This window comes from Gavialis gangeticus, unplaced genomic scaffold, assembly GCF_001723915.1.
Source record: "Gavialis gangeticus isolate Ggan-Ray unplaced genomic scaffold, GavGan_comp1, whole genome shotgun sequence".
NCBI lineage: Eukaryota > Metazoa > Chordata > Crocodylia > Gavialidae > Gavialis > Gavialis gangeticus.
Window position 1 is genome coordinate 44,125,885 of NW_017729000.1, and position 7,489 is coordinate 44,133,373.

A 7,489-nucleotide genomic window follows, 5' to 3' on the forward strand; every position below is an offset into this window, starting at 1 on the left:
CTGGGGGCAGAGACACGTAGTTTGGGGGAATCCGAAAAGGATTTTCACTTGTAACCCCAACCTCAAACCATCTGATTCAATGCTAAGTGAACAGTGCAGAGCTCTGTGAGGCCATAGGTGGAGACGCTGGCAAGCAACAACCGAGGCGGTGCCAGAGTCGCCCTCACTGGAGTGGGCAGTCACCACGAAGGCCGACAGCCACGCCTCCCCTACGCGCCACTTCGGGGCGGGGACATGCAAATTTCACTCCTGGCCGCGCCTAACTGAGCAGCGCCTGCCCACTAGGTTCCTTACGGGTCCTTCGAAGAGCTATCGCGATATTAGTAAGAGCTAGGGTGGAGATTCGGCGGCCGCACGCGCGGGAAAGCAGCAGTTCTCGCGAGACTCTAGTGAGCTGGCGAAAGGTTGCGCGAGCAGACTGGTAGTCTCGCGAGAACGCGCGCAGGCGGCGACACGGTGGGAGGGAGGATCGGGCTGGGAGCAGTCGGCGCGGCCGGGCGCGTGTGCGGGTGGTCGTGCTCTCGCGAGGCCTTGGTGCGGGGCTGTCGCGTGCGAGGCTCGCGCAGGCCCCCCCCTCGCGCCGCGTGGAGCCGTTGGTGCGACAGCGACCCCCGCGCGGCCTGAGGTAGGAGCGGGGCCGTGGCCGGGGCCCACCCGTCTCGTCCCGTCGCCATGTTCGAGCCGGACGCAGCGGCTTCCCCTCCTCCCGCTCCCCCTCGGGTGGGGACGTGGTGGCGGCGGGGCTGCGCCTGGCGGGGGAGAGCAACACAAACGCGCCTCGGGTGGCCACGCGCAGCCGTACTGCGCAGGCGGTGGGGAGCGGGCCCGCCCGGCCTGGCCTGCCCTCTCTCCGCGCCGGCCCTCGCGGCTGCGGCCTGTGCTCCGGGTGGGGCCCCGGGCGCCCCCTCGCTCCGTCTGCGGTTACTGCGGTTAGCCCAGCGCCCCCGGGCGTCTCGGTCTCTGCTGCGCGCTTTGCTTTTTCCTCGTTCTGCCCCACGAGGACGCTCGTGCGCCGCCGCCTCCTTCCCAGGCCCGGGGTCTGAGCGGCGCGTCCCGCCCGCGCCCAGGGGGCGCTTCCCTGCGATGCGGTGTTTTGTGAGCGCTCTCCCTGCTTCGGCCCTGGCCTCCTGCCCCTTTTCTCAGCAGCTCTAAGGAGCGGCTGGCCCTGCTCATCCTGTGCTTATGGCTCCCTCTGGTCACTGCCAGCCTGGGACAAGCTCCCGTGTCACGGGGTGTTGAATACACCCCTGGCAGTAGGCCCCTCACCTGCATTGAGCCCCTCAAGAGGTGACTCTGGGACTGTCTAGGTATAAACCCTGCTTTCAGCAGCATCTCCACTTGAATGTGTTCTTAAGGTTTTTTTTGTTCCTGGTGCAGTGTGGAGTCTCAGAGTCTTTCTGCCTTGTAATAGTCCCCTAAAGCCTCTTCCTGGCGGTTGCGTATGTCCTCCCCATAGGAATAGAAAAAGATGTCAGGAGTAGGAAGTTGACTCTTTCTACTCAGTTTCACTTTCATAGGATTTGGAATATGTTTATTGCAAATACTGCAAAGGGATATATAATTTTTGCCTCCTATCCCTAAAAGCCTACTGTTTGCTTGTGACTTTTAAATATAAATAAAAACTATGGATATGGTTTATCAGGCACAGAAACCATTAAGATCACTACATTTCACATATAGTGGGTTAAAAGTAACTTCAGGTGCTACATATCCTACAACAGGTTCCCAAACTTTTTCTTATTGCATAGTTACCCACTTCCAGATGTACCAGCTGCCCTCATACCTAGCATACACTTTATATTTTAATTCATTAAATGCCAGTTATCACAATTAAATCCACCATTACACAATTTTTCCCATGTGCCCCTCATATGTCTTGCATACTCGCAGGGGTATGTGTGCCACAGTTGGAGGACCCCTGTCCTACAAACCACCTCCTGTATTCTGTGTTTTTGTAATCATGGTTTTTTTCTTTAAAGAAAAAAAGTTGCCATGACAGAGCAAGGCAAATGGGAAAGACCTCAAATAATTCTGCAAGTACAGTATAAACATGCTTAACTTTGCATGTAAGATACAGTTAAATACATAGAATAAGCTCAAGATTTTTAGAAATATAAATAAATTTTAAATTGTAGTTGTCTTGCATATTACTTCAAAGTGGTGAGGCAGAAATGTGACTTAAGAAGTTAAATGTCCTACTTCTATAAACTGCTTCCCGAAGGCCTACAGTTTAGGCTAGAACTACATTTATAGTGCCCGTATTATAAGTTATGGCAAGTTACTTGTCTCAGTATTAAATGAACCCTAATAGAGATGTACTTAAAGAATTATTGATATGTGTGATACCCAAATGATAAAAGTGGCCCTGTTGTCCAAATGGGATTGGAAAAACATTAACCTTGTGGAAAATTTGGGCCCCATTTTACCTGAAAGAAACACTATTGAGTTTTATATGAGGTTACCCATCTGTATATCAGTGCACTTCACCTTTATTTTACTTTTCATGGGTTTTTTTTTTCTTTTTGTCTTGCTTGATGCACACAAACAATCCTGTTGTGATAAGATGTTGAAACCTAAGAAGAAGAAAGATTTTGAGGTCCTGTCTGGTGGTGCTTTGGTTAGATCTGCTACAGACATGGGGAGAAGACTACTGTACTCAAGTACAGAGGGGAATGATTGCTTTATAATATTTATGGAATTGTTACTTTCCTGGTATCTTTACGCTAGTTGATTACTTTGTTATTACTTTAATTGGTAATTGAACAAGTTTTAGAAATAAGTGTAAATGCCTCAGTATTTCTGCAGTTCCTCAGATTTTAGAAATAAGGGACAAGCTATCGATTCTTCTCTACAAGATGCATGTATCGCAACAACTTCACCAATAGTTCAGGCCTATCAAGAAAGAAAAATGTCCTATTCCAGTTACAGTAATTTCCTTATGGTTAATGCATTCACTTATCAGTCTGTGATCAGAGTTTTTGCTTAGTTTTGTATTATGGGTTGTATTACACTTTTACCTGTGACTTGCTCCATCTTTGGATGGCTCTATTCATGAGGATTGTAGGACCCATACATTAAAGTAAACTTAATTTTAACATGGTATGTTTCAGATCTGTAAAACTGTATCTTTGAATTCTAATATGTAGTTTGTACTATTGATTGAGACTTCATTGTGGTAAATGCTATACGAGTATATAGTACTATGTGGTTTCTGCTACAAAGAGCTTACATGTGAATGTCTTGATCATTTGTGACAGTCATGTGCATAACTGCCTCCCTCCCCTAATCAGGAATCTTGTGAGCATCCAGTTCTTGTGAGCATCAGAATTTTGTTACAGAATCCCAACTTTAGTTGAAGATTAGTTGTAAAGACTATTTAATAAATGCTAAAAATGAGAAAGGGGTCCAGTTGAAGGAAGCATCTGATAAGATTATCTAGTTATGGATTAGCTAGTGCACATGATGAATCTTTTAGTTATGCTATTAAATATGTACAATCACATGCATTTTTCTATCAGCACTGGAATAATATTTTTTATAAATGTTGTCCCCACTTTCCTTTTTTGGAACTGTCATTTTGTTTTTCTGAAACTTCTAATTTTCTTGTTTGAATTCAAGTAATTTTCCTCTCCCTTACAAAAACCCCACCCCCGGACAAATAACATGTTTCCTTGTCCCTTTATTGTTTGGTAGTCTACAACAAAAATTGAATTTTAGGTTTAATAACATTAAACATACACATGCTTAAAGAAACAAAGCAAGCATCTTGCTTTTTGAGAGTACTGTTCTGCCCTTTTCTGTGATCGAGTATTGACACATCTGTAACTTTGATTTTAAGCTTATTTTTAAACAGATGTTTTACATAAAACTTTATATAAACATTTTTTTTTCTGGTGCAGATTGCATTTTTAAATTTCAAAAATGGGGCTTGATCCTGCAGTCTGTTGCCCATTGGTAGACTCCTGTGACTACATGGAGCTATGTTTGGCTTTAACAGATGTTTCAGTTGTTCAGTCACTATAGCTGGTGACTAAATTTATTTATTTAAAAAAAAATCCTGCACTGATCTAATACCCTGAAAGCTTATAGAATTAAAAATTCTTAAAATAAGGTGGCCCACAAACTCAAGTAGAGAATGATAGTGTGACGTGAACAATAATAAGTGATATTGATCTCTCATGTACAATCCTTAAGAGTCCCACATTCAGCTGTACTTTACTTGTCTCCATAGTTGACATTGTTCACTGGCAATAATCTTGTAAATTTTTCCTGAAAATGTTTAAGTACTTTTCTACTCTTAGAATAGGGGAAACATTTCTAATCAAATTTATATTTTAATAATGTAACAAATACAGACAAAATTGCCTTATTTGTTTTATATGGGGGGGGGGGCGGTAAATGTGAGCAATCAAGTGCTTTTTTTTTTTATCCTGGCTGAAAGCATTTGACTTCAAGCAATTGAGTATTATAGGTCAAGCCTTGACTGCAAAAATTGAACAGGATTTGTTAAGGCTTTTTTTCTTTTTTTAAGAAAAAATATGTAAATAAACTATAATAAATACTGTGCTCTGAGAGAGAGTTGCATCTGAAAATGGGCAAAATATGCAAAAATAAGTAATATTTCAGAGCATTTGTAGAATCGAAACAAGTCAGATGTCCACTTGCATCTAAATGGCTAAGTCACAGCAGTTTCCTTAATCTAATAGAGGTTGCTAATTTGAATATAGGTTTTATTTTTCAAGTCTGCATATATTTGTTGAAATCTAGGCCATTAAAAAAATACTACAGCTTGATATAAATCTACTCCTGATTTCCCTGCCTCTCTTGTTTTATTATTATGCATTCCTCAAACATCAAAACAATTAACTTGGAGATAGGGGGGTGTTTTGTTTTTTTTAAGCCAACAAACTAGTTTTTCAGATTTCTTCAGTGTAGGAGGAGGCTATTTAAATTGGGAAAGAATAGTAGTAATAGTTGCCTAGCTTGAAAGTAAATTTGTAGCCTTAGGATAAATAAAACAACTTAATCTCATTACTAGTTACTTCATTTATTTCAAAAGGCAAAGCAGTCCATGTGTGGAACATAAAATTAGACAGACATTGTTGGATTTCCATGCCTAATGTTAACAGTCTCAAATAGAGACTAGCTGACATTAATTTCGTAAGTGTGTAAACAAGTGTTAGAAACTCGGCAATTTTGTAATATGAAGACACTATCTGCTTTTGGCTATTAGCTTATAAACGTTTTTGCTAGTATGTGCATAACAGTTTTAAAGTTCCTTAGTGAAAATTGTACGTATATGAGAGGCTCTGATTTTTAAGGAGAAAAGTCGCACATTAACCTTGAATTGCCCAGGCAAACAGAAAATGTTGGTTTACATCTTTGGCTTATGCACTTCTTAAAGTTTTTCTTAATGATGCTATCAAGTAATTTAGGTGTAAAACCCAGTTTAAAAATTAAATATTTGGGGTTTTGTGATTTAATTTTAACTAATAATTTATTTAATCACAGCTCTTTGATTTGATTGCAGAACTATGCTATTCCAAAAGAACCAGAAAGTGAAACTGAGTAGAAAGGGGATGTTAGATAATATTCTTTATCAAACCTCAGATTTACAAATAATAAAACAGCATAAACTGTGAAATGTTGTTTACATTTTTTAAGACTTATTATATGACCAAAGGTATTTACACAGGTAAGGAAACTATTAAAATTGCATGTATATTTGTAACCTACTGGTGGATCTTTTATGAAGTGGCACTTCTGAGGTGTTTTGTTTTTTTCCCAAGAATTTAGCACTACAGAGCTTCATGTGGTTTTTTTAAATGGAATTGTTATGGGTTTCCGTGAACAGTTTCCAGTGAAAATGTGTGGCACAATCTGGCTGTTCAGATTCCATTTGTCTGGCGGTTTTAAAACAGCACAAAACCTCAGTTTGAAAATCAGCATTAATTTGCCTGTATTTTTGGCAACTGCACATTTAGTATTATTCTATTTTCTTAGGGGTTGTTGTTTTTTTGTTTTTTTACCTTTTGTTTGCCATATTTAAATAATGTTATGGAGAACCCTTGTCCAGCTTATCTCTAAAGATATTAGACATTTTCCCCCAATTTTTATCTGTAAAGTTAGTAATATTTTAACTTGCAAAATTATATAAATAATTTGGGGGCACCCCTTTTTAAAAAACATTTTCAAAGCTTTAATGTCTGTTTTCTGACCACAGATCTTTTAAATTTAGATCCCTAAATGCATCTGTTCCCACTATTATAGTTGAAATTGTAACAAGAATAATTAGCACTATCCTTCCAACTGAGTTAACGCTACTTGAATTCTTTACATTATTTTGATCAATCATTGTCATCTTGCTGGTGTATCTCAGTTGATGGCACACTCGCTTTGAAGTCAAAAGAACCTTGCGTTTGAGGTACTACATGATTTTTGTTTACATTAAATTAGATAGAGACACTACACTGCAGTCTTTCAAGGATGCTGTAATGTTAGAAATGCTGTCTTTTTTTTTTTTTTTAAAGGAGATGTTAAACTTGACCTACTGGAAGTTAATCATCCTGTGGTATGAGTTGATTGGCTGCTTTCCTTTCTTTCTCCCTTTCTCAGTCTGAGGGGGAAGGGGAAGTGGAGAGAGAGAGTAGAAAATAATAAAGTCTAGTAAAATAAAATATCTAGTAGGTTTGGAGATATCCATCAAGAAACTTAATTTCTGTCTTACTACGTGACAAAGATAAGTAAGCTTATTGTATAGTTCAACTTAAGTCATTTCTCATTAGACTCAAGGCATCCTTTGGAAAATGTTAACTTTTAGACTAGAAACAGACATCACCTTTGTATTGCCATAAACATTTTTATGGCAGCACAAAATGCAACAAGTAGATGTTCATGCTCCTTGTTGTTTCCCAAATGTCCAAAATTGTGGCAGTGACAGCAGGTGGTAGACATTGCCTCTTTTTAAGAGAGACATCTATTTTCTTTATGATAGCAGAGCATGGGCAGTCCAAAATGGACTGCATTCTCCACCAGACAGGGGCTTCAGGACCCCAATCCTGCATGCCTTGGAATTCCTCTGCAGGATCAGCTTCCTGTGAAGCCCCAGGAGTGCCTCTGCTGGGTTTCTCTGGTAGCAGAGGTTCACCCTGGGAATTGCCCAGCAGGAGATTCCTTGTATGTATGTATCCAGGAGTTGAGACAGTGGGTGATGTCTATCAGCCAGTGAAGCAGATCAGCTGTACAGGTGATCATTCTTCAAGGATCTTACAGCCTAAGCTTTTTCTGCTTGTTTTGACTGGAAAAATACACATTTCCTTGCATGCAACACACAAAAAGCACGTGTTGGAATTCAGAGTGCGCATTATATGTGAAAAATATGGCAAGAGCAGATTTTACCTACTATATGAAACTAAAAGGTGAAACAAAATAAAATATACAGGGATCCACAGGAAACAGAATAATGAGCAGGCTTGGCTGTCTTGCTGCT

At 40.5% G+C, this 7,489-nt stretch overlaps 1 protein-coding gene across 3 annotated transcripts in view; it reads left to right on the forward strand.

Annotated features, from left to right (window-relative positions):
- Positions 1-342: 342 nt before the first annotated feature.
- The window catches only part of MATR3 (matrin 3), a 61,155-nt gene continuing 54,008 nt past the window's right edge, over positions 343-7,489 (forward strand). The window contains exon 1 of one of the 3 annotated variants that reach the window (XM_019506559.1): positions 343-625. The gene's annotated coding sequence lies outside the window, so the exon portion shown is untranslated. The remainder of the gene's footprint in view (positions 626-7,489) is intronic. The other 2 variants (XM_019506558.1, XM_019506557.1) reach the window with 2 other exon arrangements.